This window comes from Chiloscyllium plagiosum, chromosome 32 (genome assembly GCF_004010195.1).
Source record: "Chiloscyllium plagiosum isolate BGI_BamShark_2017 chromosome 32, ASM401019v2, whole genome shotgun sequence".
Taxonomy (NCBI): Eukaryota; Metazoa; Chordata; class Chondrichthyes; order Orectolobiformes; family Hemiscylliidae; genus Chiloscyllium; species Chiloscyllium plagiosum.
The window spans coordinates 4151726-4173225 of NC_057741.1; the positions used below are offsets into that span (position 1 = coordinate 4151726).

At 41.1% G+C, this 21500-nt stretch overlaps 1 protein-coding gene across 11 annotated transcripts in view; it reads left to right on the forward strand.

Moving 5' to 3' along the window:
* Window positions 1–482: 482 nt before the first annotated feature.
* The window catches only part of kiaa1109 (KIAA1109 ortholog), a 420067-nt gene continuing 399049 nt past the window's right edge, over window positions 483–21500 (forward strand). For 9 of the 11 annotated variants that reach the window (XM_043674034.1, XM_043674040.1, XM_043674039.1 and 6 more), the window contains exons 1-3: window positions 483–619; window positions 7939–8018; window positions 20359–20504. The gene's annotated coding sequence lies outside the window, so the exon portion shown is untranslated. Of the gene's footprint in view, window positions 620–6468; window positions 6610–7938; window positions 8019–20358; window positions 20505–21500 lie in introns of all 11 variants that reach the window. The other 2 variants (XM_043674035.1, XM_043674036.1) reach the window with 2 other exon arrangements.

Consider the following 21500-nt stretch of genomic DNA (forward strand, 5'->3'; position numbering starts at 1 on the left):
TCTACAGTTGCTGCTTTCAGTAAAAATAAAAAAAGGCAAGAGGAAGTCGGAATAAAGTAAATTTTGAAATTAAAAAATAATCAGATGTGGCAACAGCTAAGGAAATCGAAACGGAGCGAACATTTCGAGTTCGCCCCTGGACTCGAAACCCAGGTTCAGAATTTCAAAATCTCCAGCATTTGCTTTCGTTTGTGTGTTTTCACCAGGTTACATTACCATTTGCCTCCAAACCCCTATTACTTTCAAAAAAGAAATAGTCATATGTTGAAATGAAACATTAAAATGGTCTTGTTCTGAGGAAAGGTTACGGGACGGGAAATGTTAACTCTGGTTTTTCCCCACAGATCCTGCCAGACCTGTTGAGCTTTTCCTACAATTTTTGTTTTTGTTATTTTAAGCCTTGCCTGTACAAGTCCAGGAATAAGCCGCAGGCACTCGGAGCCGCTGATAAACGTCACGACTAACTGACAGCCGCCTGGGCGCGCATGAGCATTGCTCGCTCACAGCTATCTCGCGACACCCCGTGCCGCTCGCGCTCCCTCGCGAGTTGCCGCTAACGCTCCCGCCCTGGACGGCTGGGCCCTGATGGAGCAGGAGGCCTCTGCAGGATGAGGGAACGGTAAGGAGACAACTCGGTTACGGGCAAGATCGAGGGAGGAGGGTGAAGAGCTGTACGTTTCTTTGCCAGAGAGGGGTTGCGGGCTGAAAGGAAAAAGATAATCTTCATCAGACAAAATCCGGAACGACACACCGGATAACAACAGAACGTACCCACCTCTTCTGTTTGAAACCATTGAAGGGCACGATGGTTAGATCCAGCACCCCGTACCCACGGGGCTAGCGGTTGTTGAAATTGGAAGAGTTCGAAGTGATTCAGGGAGACTACATATCCCGGCAGACATTATACTGCTTGGTTTGCGCATGCGTACCATGAGATCTGCTTTGTTGCTGAATTATTTGCCCTCCCTGACGCAGATTGTTGTCCATTCTTGAATAAGTCTGTGCTGTTTTTATAAGAGCATTGATTGTAAGGGTAGGGTAGAGCGGGTTAAATTTTAGTTTCACTGATGAACGGAAGTTTGTTTTGAGGTTAAACATTTTGTCTAAAATGTTAACATTTTAAGTTTTGTCACAAATATGTTTGTTTTAATCATTGAATTTTATGTTGTCATTTCACTTAATTGCTAAATGTGTTTTAGATTTGATCTAATTAAATAGATTTGTTTGCAAATTTCTGCATATTCTTCTCAATAATTTGTGTTTATATGTACAGGGAACTGAAGAAGTAGTATTAGGTAAGTTAATGAGGCGAAAGGTAGTATCCTTGCCCTGATGGAATGCCTCCCAGGGTATTAAAGAGGATGGTGAGGGAAATAGCAAATGTGCATGTGGTGATTTATCAAAATTTGCTGGACTCTGGAGTGGTTCTGACAGATTGGAAAATAGCAAATAGTGAGGAAAATGTTTGAATGTATCATTAAGGAAGAAATAGCAAGATATCGAGATAGAAATTGTCCCATTGGACAGACAGAGTGTGGGGACATGGAAAGGCAGCGCTGAAAATGTGTTGCTGAAAAAGCGCAGCAGGTCAGGCAGCATCCAAGGAGCAGGAGAATCGATGTTGCGGGCATGAGCCTTCTTCAGGGCTTGTAGAGGAATAAGACCGTGTTATTTTTTGGGCGTGTAGATTGTGAAGGAGCAAAAATGGCCTTTGCAGTGATATGTGCTTCTTGTCAGATGTGGGAGTTTAAAAAAAGTTTAAGGGTTACTGTGGATTATATCTGCTATAAATGCTGTTGGATGCGACTCTTAGCAGATCGAGTGGATTGTTTGGAGAGACAATTGCGGGGGGTTGGACCCAGGGAGGTAGTGAGGAAAGAGATCGATTTGAGACAGGTACAGCTGAGAACAGAAGTGAGTCAAACAGTCAGGGCAGGCAGGCAGTGCTGCTGAACAAAGAGACCTTGGAGTGCAGTTTCATAGCTCCTTAAAAGTGGAGTCACAGGTAGATAGGATAGTGAAGAAGGTGTTTGGTATGTTTTCCTTTATTGGTCAGCGTATTGAGTACAGGAGTTGGGAGGTCATGTTGCGGCTGTAGGCCACTGTTGGAATATTGCATGCAATTCTGGTCTCCTTTCTATCAGAAAGATGTTGTGAAACTTGAAAGGGTTCAGAAACGATTTATAAGGATATTGCCAGGGTTGGAGGATCTGAGCCAAAGGGAGAGGCTAAACAGGCCTGGGGCTGTTTGCCCTCGAACGTCGGAGGCTGAGGGGTGACCTTATAGAGGTTTACAAAATTATGAGGGACATGGATAGGATAAATAGACAAAGTATTTTCCCTGGGGTGGGGGAGTCCAGAACTAGAGGGCATAGGTTTAGGGTGAAAGGGGAAAGATATCAAAGATACCTAAGGGGCAACTTTTTCACACAGAGGGTAGTACGCGTATGGAATGAGCTGCCAGAGGATGTGGTGGAGGCTTGTACAATTGCAACATTTAAGAGGTATTTGGATGGGTACATGAATAGGAAGAGTTTGGAGGGATATGGGCCGAGTGCTGGCAGGTGGGACTAGATTGCGTTGGGATATCTGGTCGGCATGGACGGGTTGGACCGAAGGGTCTGTTTCCATGCTGTACATCTCTATGACTCTACCTGCGATTCCACTTTCAAGGAGTTATGAACCTGCACTCCAAGGTCTCTTTGTTCAGCAACACTCCCTAGGACCTTACCATTAAGTGTATAAGTCCTGCTAATAATTGCTTTCCCAAAATGCAGCACCTTGCATTTATCTGAATTAAACTCCATATCATGAACAATACCATCCCCATCAAGTCTCCATAAAACATTATGATGTTAATCAGCGCTTAGCAACTGTCTCGGACCTGAAGAGATTACAGAACACCAAACAGTTTCCCCAATTAGTATGAACTTGTTGAATACCTTTTAACAGGGCTGCTATCCCCTTAACTGACAAGATGTGGAGGTGCTGGTGTTGGACAGGGGTGGACAAAGTTAAAAATCACAAAACACCAGGTTATAGTCCAACAGGTGTATTTGGAAACTCTGGCTTTTGAAGTGCTGCTCCTTCATCAGGTAGCTGTGGAATAGGATCATAAGACAGAGAATTTATAGCAAAAGATTACAAGCCATGCAACTGAAATGATATATTGAACAAACCGAGATTGCTGTTAAGTCTTTTATCTTTTAGAATTGGTTGCTGGTTTTGGTTCATTAATATGTAAATCACAGAACTTCTTTTAAGTCACATTCTCGAGATAACTTAGTTTTATAAGACAAGGATGATATCTCAGCTCAGACAGTGCATTAAAGATGTGAGGTTAGAGTTTGTCTGTATCCCAATATTGAGTTAGACTGGCTCTCTTTCCAAAGTAGGAATTTATAAAATAGTACATGGATAGAACATCTACATTGACTGCCTGCAGATTGTGCGTTTTTTGAGCAAAATAGAATGTATCTGCAAATATGATTTTGTGAATGCAAATTCACCCCATAGACTTGTGTGTGTGCATGCATGAGAGAAAGTGTGTACGTATGAGTGTATGTGAGAGTGCATGTGCGTGTGCTTGGTAAGGTGAGTGTGATGGAGTGTAAGCCTGTGAGAGAGTGAGAATATGAGTGGTGTTTTTGTGTGTGTCTGAGAGAGGGTGTGTGTGTGTGTGTGTTTTTGTAATGGTGCTTCCGTGGAACTGCGTGAATAAATGAAACACTCACAAGCAAATAGTAAACAAATCTGATTGCTGTATTCCTGATGAAGGGCTTTTGCCCGAAACGTCGATTTTACTGCTCCTTGGATGCTGCCTGAACTGCTGTGCTCTTCCAGCACCACTAATCCAGAAACAAATCTGACAACCTAGCTATGGTGATCAGTTTAATATCTTTTGTTAAGTACAGGTATAATTTCTAGCTTATTGAGGGCATATAGGCCGAGTACCTTTAGTAACATTTACTAACTTGAAAGACATATGGACTAACACCCCTTAATTATGCAAGTTGACCAGATACTCTTAATCCTATCAGTAGCCAGCATTTAGCAAATACTTACGACATCTCCTGTTTCCTCCAAGCTTTGTGCACACTATAGTGATGGAATTTTAATATGTAAGAACTGTGTATAAAAGGGTCTTGTAAGAATTGTATTTCAGGATTCTATTGCCGCCTCAAACTTGTAATACTGTGGTTGCTGAATAAAGAGGCTATTTTCACCACTCACCAATTTCAATCATTATTTGAACATGATCCCACAAGGTCAAGAGACTGGGTAATTTACATACGTCTAATTTTATTACTCTGGATTCTTCTAGTCAACCTAAGTCAATTTTAATGGCTTTGGAATTTGTTGGGAACTTTCATGAAGGAGTTGGCCATTTTGGAAGCTGCTGTTTTAAATAATTGAAATGCTGTTTTTCAGGATTTTGTTGCTAGCTTTAGACCAGTTTTGTTGATTTTTGCTTGATAGATAAGATATAGGTGCCTCCAGAAGATTATCATGATTTTACGTTATATCAGAATATTTCAAATAAACATTCTACTTTTTTCCAATCAAAATTCCTATACAGGGTACTTTAATTTTTGGCATGAATTAATTCACTAATAATATCAAATAAATATACACATGTTGAACACAATAGTGAAAAAGCAGCAAAAAGTTATGGTTTCTATGAGTTCCCATTAATTCTGAGTTTTCTTAAAGTGGGAAGTGGATGGAGGTAGGGTAGGGACGTAGGTAGTCCGCTGGATCTTTTGCTCCACACAAGTATTTCATGGATTGGAATGTTTAACAACTTAAATGGATATTGCCAGGATTGGACGATTTGAGCCTTAGGGCGAGGCTGAATAGGCTGGGGCTGTTGTCACTGGAGCATCACAGGCTGAGGGTTGACCTTATAGAGGATTACAAAATCATGAGGGGTATGGATAGGATAAATAGACAAAGTCTTTTCCCTGGGATGGGGGGGGTCCAGAACTAGAGGGCATTGGTTTAGGGTGAGAGGGGAAAGATTTCAAAGAGACCTAAAAGGCAACTTTTTCATGTAGAGGGTAGTATGTGTATGGAATGACCTGCCAGAGGAAGTGGTGGGGTACAGTTACAACATTTAAGAGCATTTGGATGGGTATATGAGGATTTGAGGCATATGGGCCACGTGCTGGCAAATGGGACTAGATTAGGTTAGAATACCTGGTTGGCATGGATGAGTTGGACCGAAGCATCTGTTTCCATGCTTGCATCTCTATAACAACCACTCTGGAGCGTAACTTGAATTCATTGGTTACTGGCTGACCCATTTAGATAATTAGATCTGTACTGTGGTCATGTTTACAGTTGAAATCACTGGAGATTTTGAGCACCAATAATCTTCTCCAGGATTTGGCATTATTTAACTGATTCTTTTTTAAAGTTAGCATGACTCGTTGAGGTGTTGCAATGGCAATCATGCCTCATGACTCCTCGAGTACTTACGATATAGAAAGATTTAGTCAAGCTATCCAAAGTCCCCAGCCTGATGCGTTCTGGTTAAAATAAAGCTCTCACCACATAATGGAAAATTAATTTTATTCTGGACAGGTTGACTTTAAATAATAGCAATCCGGAAATATGAATTGCTAAGTTATAATTTTAGCCTTTTGTAAATTCCACCTTCCCAAACGGACAGAGACAGAACGACAGACAAAACTGGCAAATTATCAGGGAAGTGCAGTTCGATAGCACTAGACAAGACCACAAGATTTGATGAGTTAATTCTCTCAGTTTCTTCCTTTTTTTTAGTGCTTTATTATTGGCACAGGATTGTTTGCAAACTGATGCTCTCTTTAAATCATTGGTTCAGAATTATTCTTATCACTGTTTTTAATGGTGTTTTCTTTCTCCTTCATCTTGGCATTTGCAGTGGGGACAAAATTGAGTGGGAGACACCCATTTATTACTAGAAATATTCTGGTACTTCCACATGAGAGAGAGAGAAACAGACAGACAGTTTTCAGCACTTTCTCTTTGTGGGCTCAGTAATTCTCTTGCATCCCTGCCCCCATCCCCTGCCAACACACAGACAGAAACCATGATCACCTCATCAGGGGTAAATCAGAACTGCCAAGCAGTTTTCCTCGAGTTCAGAATCCATCAGCTCTTGTGGTGTTGGCTTCTGCTCCTACCATTCCAGGAAAATGCAATATTATGTACAGCTTTCAATGTGGTCCAGTAAACAAGATTTTTAAAACTGCAGTAGACTCTGGTTTATAGTAGGGACTTCCTTTTTTAGTCCCAGTTCCAGAAAAGTAGGTAAATAGGTGTGATCTTTACAAAGTTTATTGCTGAATCTTTTAAATCAGGCTTTAAATGGCCTTTTATTAGTGTATTGACATTTAGTAATACCTGAAACTTAATTATGAACATATTTTATTTGATCCTGCGTACTCTGGATTCATTTCTATTTTTAATCATGTATTTTAGGTTTCATGTCAAAGTGGGGAAGTCTGTTAGAAGTTTTTGCAGTCATGTGCGATATCCTGGACCTACTTTTGATTGAAGGACTTCTGTAGAAGAGAATTGTCAAGTGTGGACTTGTTGGGCCGAAGGGCCTGTTTCCACACTGTAAGTAATCTAATCTGACAAAACACAATGTGATTTTAGTCAAATTTATTTTGTTAGGAAAATCTTTCTTTTAAAAAAAATCTAGTTTACAGTTCTGAACAACTGTGTTTAAGCATATAAATACTTTGGAATTTTCTGCAATTGAATTGGCCTCTTTGTTGATCCTTTTAAAAAGTTGGTACATCACAGATTCCGGGAAGATGTAGACAGACTGGTGAAATCCGCTGACGCATCTCAGATGAAATTGAATGCAGAAAAATGTGAAGTGTTACGTTTTGACAAGATTGTGAGAGGCAAAACGAAGTGAATTGTGCAATTTTGAAGGTGATGCATGAACGCAAAGAACTGGTTGTGTACTTAACACAAATCTTTGTTAGCAGAACAGTTTGAGAAAGCAGTTTTAAAATTAATATGGAATCTTTGACTTTGTTAATGAAGAAATAAAATACAGATGGAAAGCAGTTCTGCCAAAAGTTTATTACACTCTGATTTGGCCTCAACTGCCATTTTGTGTTCAATTTTGGTCATCACAATAGGAAGGATTTTCAGGAATGAGCAAAGGTGCAGAAGGAATTGAACAGAATGGTACAAGGAATAAGGAATTGCAGATATTTGGAAAGCTTGGAGAGACATAGAGTCATAGAGATGGAAACAGACCTTTCGGTCCAACCCGTCCATGCCGACCAGATATCCCAACCCAATCTAGTCCCACCTGCCAGCATGATCACCTTCTTTGCTCAAAAGAGGACAGGAGATTTGATTGAAGTCAATGGGAATTGCAGGGACACTGCTGGTTGGATTCGTGTTTTGTACTAAGGAAGATGATTGTGGTAGTTGGAGTTCAATCATCTCAATCCCAGGACATCACTAATGGAGTTCTTCTGGTAAGATATTTTCCAGTCACCCTGCTCAGAGATGTGATTACACACTTCTGGAGCAGGCGGTACTTGATCCTGGACATCTTGGCTCAGAGTTAGGAACACAACCACTTTACCCCACAAAACCTTTAATTAATCTGGTTAGTGTACAAGTCCCAACATTCTTTATCTGCTATATGAATGGACTTCTGTCCATCATAATGGTTAACCAATAGCATTAAACTCAAAACTCTAGCCCTTCCTAAGCAGATGGACAGAGACGCAATCCCAGGCAAAGCTGGGAGAAATATCAGGGAAACGCAGTTTGTTAGCACCAATCTGGACCACTGGTTTTGATAAGTTGTTTCTTTTGATTTCTTTCAATTTCATTTGATGCTTTATTGTTGGCACAGGGTTGTTTGCAGACTGATGTTGAATTTAATCAGAATCTTCTTTTCATTGCTTTTAATAGTGGTTGACTAAAGATCCAGAGAGCGCGACAAGTTCTTTTAATCTGGAATGCATTGCAAGAAGGGAGACCAAAACAAATGCGTAAGTTACATTCAAAATAGAATTGAATAAATATTTAAGCAGGAATAAAATTACATAGTTCTGGATAAACAGCAGGAGGTTGGAACGGTTAGATATCTCCACCAAAGAGTCAGCACAGGAATGATGGATTGAATTGTTCCACTATTTGTTGCATCGTTTTATCATTATTTCTTTTAAAACAAGGTCACTTAAAATTCATTGGAAGCTTTAAGAACTGACAAAATCTTTTCTAGAGTCAAGCATGCAACGTTCTCACATAGTTGATGTTGATATCGATGTTACCATTGGAAAGTTGAGCTTTTTTGTTCAGCATTAACGGAGATTTTTACACATGCTAACATGCAATCTTTTCACACCTGTTTATTGTCAAGTATAACTGAAATTGCTTTTAGAAACTGCAATCTGAATATATTAGCAGCATATTTGTAAAAAAAAAAAGACCTCATGGTTTTGCTATAGCAAAATCTAGTTTTAATTTAAAATTACTTTTGGTCTGTTTCATGCAATTACAAATCCCTGTCAAATAAAAATCTCAGTTTTTAACTCATTTGCAATTGAAGCTTTATGTTATAGCAGATGGAAAGTTTTAGAAGATTTTCTTTCAAAGTATTTCATTTTTATAATGGAACAAACATTTCTGGAAAAATAATAGCAAGTTCATGGTGTTTGCAGTTTAGTTTGCACAAGATCCAAACATTTCCTGTGAACATGAGATGAGCCACGAATTCCAATTCTTTGTAAAAGCGAATGAGCTTAGAATGTGGCAGCCAGAGCAGTGATTTGTGTGGTATTTATCATGTGGCATTGCAGGAATCGCAGGTCTATTAGCAGAGCTGGAGTTGGTTTAATGTGTGGGCCTGCTATCAGAACTCAGAAGAGGGGCTAACTTGCTGATGACAACTTTATTGAACCAAAATTGTTCTTTTGGTTTTTTTGCTTGGTGCTTCCTTCAATCATACCCACTTCAACTTGTACACTGATTAACGAGCCCAAGTGATATTGATATTAACATTGATCAAATTCCCAATTTAATAAACTTCAATGAACCATTCATTATTATTCATGTGAAAGCCAGTAGATACTGTCACTAAAGGATATACAGTACTCCACAATCTTAAGCTGCCTCACCTATCAGAGTACCTCGAGGGCTTTATCTTATTGATGGTTGGAAACTGAATGCTGATTTCTCGCTACTGTTTTTGATCTCCTGGCAGTGATAGCTGGAGAATTAATTAACTTTCTGTTGTATAGCTCGCTAGTCTTTGAAGTTAATGTTTAATTAATTTGAATCGATAAAACTTATTTTCATGCAAAAAGGTTTTCAATTTTAATGGTCTTTTGCCTGTTTGATGCAAGTCTATCAATAGTTATTCACATGGGACTCATCAGTAGATGGTCTATGTGAAAATTAGACACCATGGTAGCTGTTCCAATATAACATCAGAAAAGATTTAAAATATTGAAAATAGATAAATAAACACACTGCCTGATTTAATAACCTCTGATTTCACTTACCTGTCTGAAGCTTGGACATCAGTTTGGTCCTGATTCAACCCAACTTGTATAAATCTTATCGTAACTCTGTTCAATCTAACTTTTTCTCATGTTATTATTTATCTCCTGATACGTTTCAACATGTAACCACCTTGATTTGGCCATGATCATGTCTATGCAGCATAGAGTCATACAGCTGTACAACATGGAAACAGACCCTTCGGTCCAACTATCCATGCCGACCAGATATCCTAAATTAATTTAGTCCCATTTGTCAGCATTTGGCCGATATCTCTCTTTAAACCCTTCCTATTCATATTAATTTCCAATAAATGCATTTTGGATGGTCCTCAGAATCCAAGCCATTTTCTATTTTTTTTGTGTGATTTTTTTTTTTTGCAAATATATTTATTAGCAAATTTTTTTTAACATTGCAAACATAAAATTATTGAAAAATAGAATCAATAACAAATATCAGTATAACAGAGGAAAAACCCCACAAATTACAATACAACTGTCTATTAACTACTGACCTGCCCTATAATGCAAAACAAACCCTAACACTGTGCAAAGCAACACCAATAAATAAGTAAATAACTAATAGATCAAAGAAAAGAAAGAAAAGCAAAAGAAAACACAAAAAACCCCCCACAAAATACAAAACAGCTATGCTCAGCACAAAGCTCCCAAACAAAAGAACAGGAGCATTGTATATATACCTGTATTAACTCAGGAGTCCCCCCTCCAGGGCCCAGGGCTCGAGAAACCTAACCATCCTGCTTAAACAAATGCCCTAGTTAAGATAGCCATCAAATCTATATCCAAATAACTCAAGTAAGTCTGCCATGTCATATAAAAATGGTCTGTTGTGTGGTGCACCATGTTTGTAAAAAAAAAGATCCAAGGGAATGTGCTACATAATTAATTTCCGCCATCCCAGCAAGCCCAGCAGATTCTCAGGCACCCAGTTCATAATATTCTTCCATGCACAGTATGCAAGAATATTAAATAGTTTATTCCCATGCCCATCCAAAGATAGTAAATTCAGTAGACCTAAGAGGAGAGATATCATGTCTACTTTAACTCCAGTCCTCAATACCCTCCTTATCTCTCCTGCTGCAGCACTCCAATAAACACGGAGCCTGTGGCATGTCCAGAAGCAATGGTAAGAGTACCTACGCTTATTTTACATTTGGGGCACATTGGAGATGCGCCTTTTTAAAACTTCTCTAGACGGTCCGATGCCAGATGAACCATATGTTCTGCCATATGTTCTCCCATGTTTCAGAAGAGATCTTCACTCCAAGCTCTTGCTCCCAGACCTTACATAATAGGTTAATATCCTGTCAGGCCCTGCCACCCAATAGGCAATAGAGGGCACTAACCGCAAGAGTGCTTGTGGAACGTAGCAACAACCTCTTTGTATCAGGCTTATAGCGCTTAGTGAGAAGCATAGTCTTCTTCTGGATGAAATCCCTAACCTGAAAATAATGGGCAGCCCGTATTTGCAGCTCAGTTGCTCAAAAGACATAATAAACTTCCCCTCAAACAAGTCTCCCAAACTGGAAACTTCTCTCGCTGTCCATAGTTTGAACCCCGACTCCATCATCCCTGGCTGGAACCCTGGCATACCAACTATGGACGTAAGTGGCGAAGTCTTGGATAGGCAACCCTCACTCTGATACATCACCGTCCATGCCTTGACCATACTAATGACAATGGGGTTCCGGCAGTGGTCCATAATTGTGCTCGTCTTATCCATGAACAACAGGTTAATGAGAGGGCACTTTGCTTGGGAGGCCTCGATATCCAGCCATATCGAGTTCGGATCGTTACCTACCCAATCACAGACAAAGGACAGCAGGGAACTCGATTGATACCTCCTGATGTCTGGGAAATCAACTTCTTCCCCCTCCTTGAGGCAACTGCAATTTTGTAAGTTTGATGAGGGCCGCCCACGACGCCAGACAAAGGAACCAAACCATCCCGTAAGTTTCCGCAGCGTTGACCTGGGAAACATTACAGGGAGCATATGCATGGGATAAAGCAAAAGAGGAAGAACATTCATCTTAACGAGAGATATTCGGCCCAACCATGAAATTGGAAGAGCCTCCCATCTCTGGAGATTCCACCTAATATTGTCGAGCAAGTGAGCAAAGTTAGTCCGAAATGACAGATCAAACTTGGGAGTTAAAATTCCTAGGTATCGGAACCCTGCCCATTACCATTTAAAAGGGAACTTAGGCCACCTTCAACTTCTGCCACATCTTTGAGGTTCCCTAAATGCATAGCCTCGGACTTTGCAAAGTTGATCTTATATCCTGAAATAGCCCCAAATGAATTGATACATTGTATCAAATGGGATACGGAGGTCATCGGGTTCGATAAAAACAGAAGGACATTCATCCGCATACAGCGTAATCTTGTGTGCCCTCGATCCCACTTCTGGCACGGTTATGTGGACATTCTGAGGAATGGCCTCTGCCAACGGTTCTATCACCAACGTAAACAACAACAGTAAAAGGGGGCAGCCTTGACTACCCCTACCAATCCAAAAATTCCCAGACTTCACCCTGTTGGTGATGATCGCTGCCAGAGGATGACGATATAAAACCTCCACCCACCTTGCAAAGACCCTACCCAACCCTAACCGTTCTAAGACATAAAGATATGGCCATTCCACCCGGCCAAATGCTTTCTGTGCATCTAAGGAAATCACCAACCCCTGAATCGATCGTTGCTGACAAACTTGGATCATATTTAGCAACCTTTTTATAAAGCCTGTTTGGTCCTCTTTAATAATATGGGGCAACACCTTTTCCAATCTCAGCGCCAGGATCTTGGACAGAATCTTGAAATCTGAATTTCATAGAGAGATGGGCCTCAATCCTCAGGAACCTTCCCCTTCTTAAGAATTAAGGAAATACTAGCTTCTCTCAAAGATGGTGGTAAGCATTCATACGTGTAGGAGTAATTGTACATCTCCAACATTGGCCCTGACAGAATCCTTATAAACTCCTTATAAAGCTCATCTGGGAGATCCTCAGGGTCAGGTACCTTCCCACTCTGAAGTTGCCTAGCTGCCTTCTGAATTTCCTGAACTGTCAAGGAGGCATTAAGGAGAGAAGCCTGTTCCAAGCGGTCCAGGTTCTTAAAAAAGGCCTCCATTTTAGCCCTCCTGTCCTCGCAACCTTCAAACCGATACAATTCAGAGTAAAAGCTCCGAAAAACCTCATTAATTCTTTTGGTAAGGACACCGGCGCTGTCTCGGATCGCAGTACATATGAACGACCCCGTTCACAAACAAATTGGTTTACGAACAGGATTGTATGTAAAATTTTGCTTCATCGTACGTACGAAATTCAAGGTACGAACGCCAAAAGCCTGTGGTTTCATTCTCATTGTTCTGCTTTGCTATGTGCGCTTTGAATATCCGAACAATGGGAAAATTGATTCAGTTCGCAAACTTTTCGGTTCGCGAACCGGGTCCCGGAACGGATTAAGTTCGTAAGTTGAGATGCTACTATAATGGATTGGGAGCACGCTTTTTCCTAGTCAGGTATACTAATACTTCCTTGGCCTATTCCCATATTCGAACAGCCTTTGTTTAGCAAAGGCAAGTCCTTTCTCTGCATTTTGTGTAAGTATTGATTTTAAGGCAGCTCGGAAAGCCGTGATCCGCTGTAGCTTAGTCACTGAAAGCTGTGCAAAATGTGCCACCTCAGTGGCTTTCAACTACGTCTCAAGTAGATCCTGCTGTTCTCCTGTCTGTCGTTTCCAGCTAGCCGAATAGGAAGTAGCTAATCCCCTAGCAAAGGCCTTAGCGATCTCCCATAGCATAGACGGACTACGAGCTGTGCCTGAGTTGATAGTCAGTCAAGAATTCCTGAAACTCCTTCAAAAAGTATTCCACAAATTTGTAATCCTTAAGGAGAAAAGGGTCCAAATGCCAGTGCCGCAAACCTAGCCCCTCACTCTTAGCCTTAAGCTCCAAATATACTGCCGCGTGATCAGAGATAGCTATATTTCCAATTTTACAAGCCATAATTAATTCCAAAAGGGCCGAGGGAGCCAGAAAAAGATCAATCCTCATGTGATATTTATGTTGGTTTGAAAAAAAGGTGAAGTCCCTGCTGGTAGGGTGAAGATATCTCCAAATGTCCACCAGCCCCAATTCCTTGCAGCCACCTGCTTGGCCTGCGAAGAAATAATTGGGGGCCCACTAGGCATCCTGTCCATTGTTGGATCCGAAAGACAATTAACATCCCCCCCCCCCCCCCAATAATAATGTGCCGTGTTCCAAAGGCATTCAGCTTAGAGAAAGCACTAATCAAAAATTTGAGGGAATGTGCTGGAGGACAGTAGACATTTAAAATGCCATATTCCTCCCCATGTATCAGGGCTTTAAATATTACAAACCGTCCCTGCTCACCTTTCACCTGCTTTAATAATGTGATCGGAAGATTTTTCTGGATAAGTACTGCCACTCCCCTACTTTTAGTAGTAGAGGATGAAAAGAATACCCGGTCATAATCCCCTCTGTTGTAATTTCAGGTGTTCCCCCATCATTAAGATGGGTTCCCAGCAACAAAGCAATATCAACCCTTTCCATCTTAAGGCTAGAAAGCATTTTTATCCTTTTAACAGACGAATGACTTCCCTTGATGTTCCAAGTGCACCATTTAATAAGACACTTAGCCATATCCCCTTTCAGAGACCCTTGAACCCCTGGGTGGGAGAACCCTGCTTACAAAGCACCGAGCACAAGTAAATAAAGACTCCGAGTTGAAGAATTATGTATACAAAAACTACTCTCTCATAACTACAAACAACTATTACTCCCAAAAAACTTGAGCTATAGGGAGAGGCTGAATAGGCTGGGACTGTTTTCCCTGGAGCGTCGGAGGCTGAGGGGTGACCTTATTATGAGAGGCATGAATAGGATAAATAGACAAAGTCTTTTTCCTGGGGTTGGGGAGTCCAGAACTAGAGGGCATAGGTTTAGGGTGAGAGGTGAAAGATATAAAAGTGACCCAAGGGGCGACTTTTTCACGCAGAGGGTGGTACGTGTATGGAATTAGCTGCCAGAGGAAGTGATGGAGGCTGGTACAATTGCAATATTTAAAAGGCATTTGGATGGGTATATGAATAGGAAGGGTTTGGAGGGATATGGGCCGGGTGCTGGCAGGTGGGACTAGATTGGGTTGGAATATCTGGTTAGCATGGACGGGTTGGACCGAAGGGTCTGTTTCCATGCTGTACATCTCTATGACTCTGACTGTATGACTCCAAATGCCCCCATCCCAGCATTGTCTCTCCTGTCTTTTCTGTATCCCACATTAGCAAGTGTCATCTTTTGTACTCTGCCTTCAGTAATTTCAGTGTTGACCACACACTCAGTGAGGCACAGGTTGTGACCAGAATAATTTGTATCAACCCTGATTATCCAATTATACTTAGCATCTGATATGCACATAGCCAACCTCTTTCCTGAATTTATGAATCTTTTGTCGTCTTCCTTCAGAAGGTTGAAGGTCTTTGCAATTGTCTACAGTGTGGTAGAAACAGTCATCGAACAATTTTAAGATGAGGGTAGATTGATTGATCCTTGACTAGCAAGGGAGCTAAGGTTTATTTGGGGAAGGTTAGAGTGCAGAATTGAGGCCAAAACCAAATCAGCCATGCTGTTATTAACTGGTGAAGCAGACCTGAGAGGTAGAGTAGCCTTTAATTGAAATATGCATTATAACTAAATTGCTGCTTCTCAACAAATTTAATAAACTCTGTGAAAATCCTTTCGGAATGAGTAAAAAGACATTATGCAACCTGTGACAAATCAGTGATGCCAGAGGATGAATAGCAGTTGGTATGGACTGTATTGATGTAAAGCCATGAAGACAATATCCTTACTGTCTAACCAAAATGTCAAGGAATTATTCACTAGGTCTTCCCTGAGTCTCATCTGGTTATCTTTCACCTGATGGAAACAGCGTTTCCCTGGCAAGGATTGACCTCTGCAAGGACTGCCCTTTGACTCTGAATACTTGTTGATGTGTGTCTGAGTTTGGGATGGTAATCTATGCTGTGCACTTTTAGCCTATGAGCATGGGACAATTACTCAAGATGTCAGAGTAACTGTCTCCCCTTGCTCACCTTCATCTAAAGGTCAGTTTTCATTCTGTTTGGGTGGGGAAAAACACACCATTTCTTAAACAATGTATTGATAATGGTGCCAGATAATTATTTGTTTCAGCTTTGCACTTGAGTGGTGTTGGTGGTATTCTTTGTCGTCTTACTTTCATCTTCGGATTAGGAATTTTTTATATCTAGAAAAAGGAAGTAATTGCTATAGCAACTACTGTGTGAGGTCACATGCTACATAGAAAGTACTAGAACAATTTAAGTTTTCAAGAGACTGCAGTTTCCAACAGCACCAAATTTTGGAGAGCCAACCCATAGACTAGTCAAGCAACACCTGTCAGTCAGTCTCTCAGTGTATCAGATGTCGTCACCGTTCCTGGCTCTGCTGTGTCCACTGGGCGGACAGAGCCATCAGAAGTAGCAACACTGTAGAGTCAGGAATGAGTTCTCTGGGAGTTCTCAACATTGACTCCAGAACTCATGAAGTCTCATGGCATCCGGCAAAGCATAGACAAGGAAACTTGCTGTTGATTTAACATCTACTACCCTTCCTCCTCAGTACTGTTTCATGTTGGATATCACTTGAACAAACATTTGAGAGTTGCATAGAATGTGCTCTAGGTAGGGGACTTCAGTGTCTATCACTAAGAGTGGCTCGTTAGCACCACTACCAACTGACTTGGCCAAGTCAGGCAGCATATGCAAAAGATTAACCTGTGCTCTGACACTCTTTGTATTCCACCACCGCCATGTTAGAGTAGGCTTGCAGTAGGTGCAGAGGGAAAATTATACTTGAACTTGTCCTTACCAGTCCACCTACTGCAGATGCATTAGTCTTTTATGGTTAATAATAGACTTAAAAAAAAATCCAGCAGTTCAAAACTGACTGCCCATGAGGTGTTGTCAGCCATCAGTAGCAGCAAAATTGTATTCAACCACAATCTATAATCTCATGGTGTTTAAGTCCCCCTTCTAGCATTCCCGTCAACCTGGAAGATCAACTCTGGTTCAATGAAGAATATAGGAGACATGCCAAGAGCAGCACCAAACATACTTAAAAAGATGTTAACACGGTGAGCCTATGACATGGGATGACTTGTATGTAAAAAGTAGAAGCAGCATGCAGTAGAGAGGGCTAAAGCCATTCCATAACCAATGAATTGGATCTAAGTTTTGCAGTCCTGCCACATCCGGTAAGGATAGTGGTGCACAATTAAACAACTAACAGCTGGAGTATGCTCCTGAAATTTCCTTATCCTCAATGATGGGGGAGCCCAACATATCAGTGCAAAAGACAAGGTTGAAGCACTTGCATCCATCTTCAGCCAGAAGAGCCGAGTGAATGACCATATCTACCTTCCCCTGAGGTTTTCAGCATTACAGGTACCAGTATTTAGCCAATTCGATTCACCCAGCCTGATCATCATTGACGGTCCCTCGCAGGATTCTCTTCCATTCTCAAGGTGAGTCCATAGGTGGCTGAACAGTCTGATGCAATTTCTGTGGACTCTGCAACACTTGGAGCAAAAGGTGGTCGTAGAAAGGGGTGGACGGAGTGTTGGTGTGGCAGCACGCCCCTTATTGTCATCAAAATGGTGGAAGAAGTTATTGACAGTGCTGTCAGGCAGCATGTGCAAAAGGTTAACCTGTGTTCTGACACTCTGTTTGTGTTCCACCACAGCCATGTGGTTCCTGACCTCATTACAACCGTAGTTTCAATCTGGACAAAAGAGCTGAACTCCATAATGAGTTGAGTGATTGCTGTTGACACTGAGGCAACATTAAATCAAGTATAGAATCTACGAGATCTGGCAAAACTGGAGTCAATAACAATCAGGGCAAACCTCTCCACTGTTGGAATCTTTCCTTACACAAAGGAAAGTGTTGTGGTTGTGCATGTTGGAGATCAGTACACCACCCCTAGGACATCATTGTTGAAATATCTCAAAGTAGTGCCATAAGTATGAAGTAACAGAAATGCCTGGCAAAGCCACCATTGCTCCTTGACATTCAATAGCATTGCCATAACTGAATTTTCCACTGTCAGCATCCTGAGGGTTACCATTAACCAGATTTGAATTGCAACAGCCGTAGGAATACTGTGGTCACGAGCAGATCAGAGGTTGGAAATTCTGTTTGAAGTAACTCACCCACCTTTCTCTACAATACCTGTCCACAAAGCATAAGTCAGGAGTATTGTAATCAGATAGGTCTAAAGAAGGATCATTGAGCTCAACATTAACTCTGTTTACTCTCTGCGGGTGCTGCCAAACTTGCTGTGTTTCTCCAGCAATTTCCGTTTTTCCTTGTACGACTATACTTTGGTAAACATTTCCTTAAGATATACTTGCACACTACAGAAACTGAAATATTATAGAATCATAGAATCCTACAGTATGGAAACAGGCCATTTGGCCCAACAAGTCCGTACCGACACTCAGTAACCCACCCAGACCCATTCCCCGATCCTATTACTCTACATTTATCCCTGATTAATGCACATAACCTACACATCACTGAACACTATAGGCAACCTAGTATGGCCAATCCACTTAACCTGCACATCTTTGGACTGTGGGAGGAAATTAGAGGAAACCCATGCAAACTCCACAGCCTGAAGCTAGAATCAAACCCAGGTCCCTGGTGCTGTGAGGCAGCAGTGCTAACCACTGATCGATCAGAAACGCATGACACCATGATTAATGAACAAAGCAGAACTCCTATTCTCTGACTGGGGATTGAGCCCAGGCCGTGGCGGTGATGAAAGTTGTAAACCCCCTACTCGAGAATTGAATCTGGGTCTCCTGCATGACAGGTGAGGACACTAACCACTGTTCAAAAGAAATATTCTAGTACACAATTTAGAAACAATTGGTTAGCTCCTCTCAAGAAGTGTCATTTTATAACCTGATGGGCAGACCCTAACTCGTGGTGCCAGTTAACTTTTCAGATACTAACCTCCTTTATACAAAGATGATGAGCTACCTTCTTCCCCTGTTGCAGTATGTATCCTGTAGGTACATTCATAGTGCTGTTAGAGTCTTTTGCTGATGAGACAATGGGTTGTAATTGGTCAGAATTGATTTGTCTTGATGTAGCTAGGCAATTGCCACATTGTGCAGTAGCTGGTGATGGACCGGCTTGAATATATGCACATCTTATTCTGGAGCACAACTCTTCTGTGCTCTAATTGCAATGTTGTTGGGTCCCATTGCCATTGCAATATTGTGTCCTCCACTTGGTATGCATCTATATTTCTTCATATTGCATGGAGTGAATTTATTGTTTAAAGATTTGGAATCTGATGCTGGGAATGTCAGGAAGAGGCCAAGATGGATTACACACTCAACCTCTTGGCAGATGAGTTTTCAAATGATTCAGCCTTGTCTTTTACACAGATGTGCTGCAAACTTCATTTGTGGATGAAGGTATTTTTGGACCTACCTTCTCCAGTTACTTTGTTTGTCCACCAGTATTCACAACTGAATGTGGCAGGATTTCAGGGTTTTGATCTGATTCAGTAGATTTGTCAAGCTTAGTTTTTCTGTCATTTACGGTTTCTGCTTTTGATCACGGCATTGCATTGTAACTTGACCAGTTTGGTACCTCATTTCTATATATGACTGGTTCTGGACCTACGATGCCTACCCATATTCTTCATTAGCTTGGTCCTCTGGTTTGATGGCAATGATAAAGTAAGGGAAGTGTTGTGTCATGAGGTTGCAGATGATAGTTGTACAATTCTGTTGCTGTGATGGCTCACAGCACCTCAAATGCAGATTTGGCTTGCTGGATCTGTTCCAAGTCTTATCACCGCTTGCTTGAGGTTGTCCTTTCTGTGGAAACAGTACTTGATATTCATTAGGATATAGTTGTAACTCTTGCCAATACTGTTACAGCAGATGCAATATCTAGATTGGTGAGAATGAGGTTACCTTATTTTAGTCTTTCTGCCATCAAGAATAGTGCCTTCAGCTGTCGAGACTCAAATTTGGAATTCCCTCTTTATTTCTTTCTCTTTTCTCTTTTATTATTTCCCTTGAAAAGTATTGTCCTGATGATATCTTTGGTTATTTGTTTTAATATCTCCATAAATAATTTGTTTCAAATTTTGTTTGCTAACATTCCTGAGAAATGTCTTGGTATTTTATAATGCTTTATAAAAATGCTATATAAAAATAAGTTCCTGTTGTGTTGCTCTGCCATTACTTTTGACAAAAAAAATCTTGACTTTTGTGACATTTGCTATTTACACTCCCCTTGGTCTTGAAGGTAGTTGTTTTCAGAATGCAAAGCTGTTTTGACATATTGATATGCAAATTGTAAAGAGCCTTTCAGTATTTGAATGAGAATGTTATCCTTCCACAGGGACTGTTCTTCCTGAATACTCTGGTTCACTTCCAGCACCTCCCCATACCTCAACCACACCTTCCCATACAATCACAGAAAGTGTAACATCTGCCTATTTACCTTCTCCCTCCTCATTATCCAAGGCCAAAATACACCTTCCAGGTGAAGCAGCAATTTAAATCTACTTGCAGGTCTGGTGATCTCTTGACCTCCGGAAACAACTGACTGGATCTGACCCGACGAAGACCAGGATTTCCTGGAGCACCCGACTGCGCGAACCAAAAGACTTTGACTGCAGATGCTGGAACTGTGATCATGACAACTAAGTAACCAGCCGCTTGTTTGTTTCTCGAAGGCCGACCCAAATGTCGATTGGTAGCCCTACGCAGTAAGAGTGGACCCAATGTGGACTCAATGCCCGACCCAACCTTGTGGATACCCAACATTGAGGCCCGACTAGACCTATAGCAAGATTCTCTGGACTGCCCAAGGCTGCGATCGGTGCGTAGAACCCCAAGTGTTCGCCGTATAAAGTATTTAAACATTCTTGTTTAAATAAACATTTTACCTGAAAGCATTGTCACATTTTTAGTTTAAATTAATATGACGTGGGCAGTGAGATGTAAAATTGAAATGAACAGTCCAGTTAACATTCGCTGTGAGAATGCTTTGTGAACAAATCTAACCAAATATTAAATCAACCATAAAGCAATGCCATAATAGCTGCTATAACTGTGGAGTGTTATTTTCTGCAAGAGCTTTGTAGAAAGTGGTACCATCCTCAAGTTGCTTGCGCTGGAAAACCATCTGCAGCCAATTTTCCATGGAAGCACAGTAGCAATAAAATTGACAAATTACCAAAGCATCTAACAAACCTCTTATGAAATCATAGAATCCATACAGTGTAAAAGCAGGCCATTTCCCATGGCTAATCCACCTAACCTGCCCATTCCTGGACACTCCAGACAATGTAGCATGGCCAATCCACCTAACCTGCACATTTTTGGACTGTGGTAGGAAACCAGAGCAACCAGTGGAAACCCATACAGAATGTGCAAACCCCACACCAGCAGTTGCCCAAGGTTGAAATTGAACCTGGGGGTCCCTGGTGCTGTGAGGCAGCAGTCCTAACCACTGTGCCACCATGCTGTCTCATTTTCGTATTTTCTTCTACAATGTGATTTTTTCTTCTTGTTTGTTTTATAAACATTGAGAAATTATGGCACAGAAAATGCTATTTCGCCTATTGAGCTCATTCCAGTTCCCTATAGAGCAATTCCATTTGTATCACTTATCTGTTCTATCCCTGTGACCTTGGAAACTCATTTTCTTTTAGTGCCCATCCAATTTCTTTTCAATATAATTGTTCATCTTTGCTTCCATGGTCCTCTGACAGTGAATTCAAGGTCATTACAATTTGGTGCTTCAAAATATTATTCCTTTTATCACCTTGCATCTCTTGACTAGTCTAAAAATCTCTGTCTTTAGCCCTTTTGC